The following is an 881-nucleotide window of genomic DNA, read 5'->3' as shown; positions in this document are numbered from 1 at the left end:
GCTGCAAATCAAGAGATCCCTGAGATACCTCAGGGGATACATTTTCCTCCACACAATTATTGGGAGCAACTAAGGGTAGGAACACCAAAATCACTAGGGATCATGCAACAGAAGCAAGGAAGTGACATAGAGGAGCTCAAAAAGCACCATTGGACCTTCAAGAAGGCGCCACCCTCACTCAGGTGGATTCATTCCTTGTTCTTTATTATTTCTGTTTTTGGTTTTTAAATGTTGTGTTTATCTATGTTTTGTGTCTTTATTTCATGATCATTAGTATGTAACCATGCCTTAAAGCTATGAATAAAATCCATTAATCCTTCACCTCTCTTAAATGAAAAATGTTTTAATTCAAAAGAACAAGAAGTACATGAATTTCGAAAATAGCTCTTGAATTTAATTTAATTATATTGATGTGGTGACATATACTTTTTGTTTTCTGAATGAATGCTTGAACAGTGCATATTTTTGATATTGTTGTTTATGAGTGTTAAAATTGTTGGCTCTTGAAAGAATGATGAACAAAGAGAAATGTTATTGGTAATCTGAAAAATCATGAATTGATTCTTGAAGCAAGAAAAAGCAGTGAAAAAGAAGAAGCATTCGAAAAAAAAAAAAGAGAATATAGAAAAAGAAGGACAATAGAAAAAGCCAATAGCCCTTAAAACCAAAACGCAAGGGTAAAAAGGATCCAAGGCTTTGAGCATCAATGGATAGGAGGGCCCAAGGAAATAAAATCCAGGCCTAAGCGGCTAAATCAAGCTGTCCCTAACCATGTGCTTGTGTCATGAAGGTTGATGAGTGGATAATTTGTACGCTTTTTGGCATTGTTTTTAGTATGTTTTTAGTATGATTTAGTTAGTTTTTAGTATATTTTTATTAGT

This window comes from Arachis duranensis, chromosome 6 (genome assembly GCF_000817695.3).
Source record: "Arachis duranensis cultivar V14167 chromosome 6, aradu.V14167.gnm2.J7QH, whole genome shotgun sequence".
Lineage (NCBI taxonomy): Eukaryota > Viridiplantae > Streptophyta > Magnoliopsida > Fabales > Fabaceae > Arachis > Arachis duranensis.
This window is presented reverse-complemented; position numbering follows the sequence as displayed.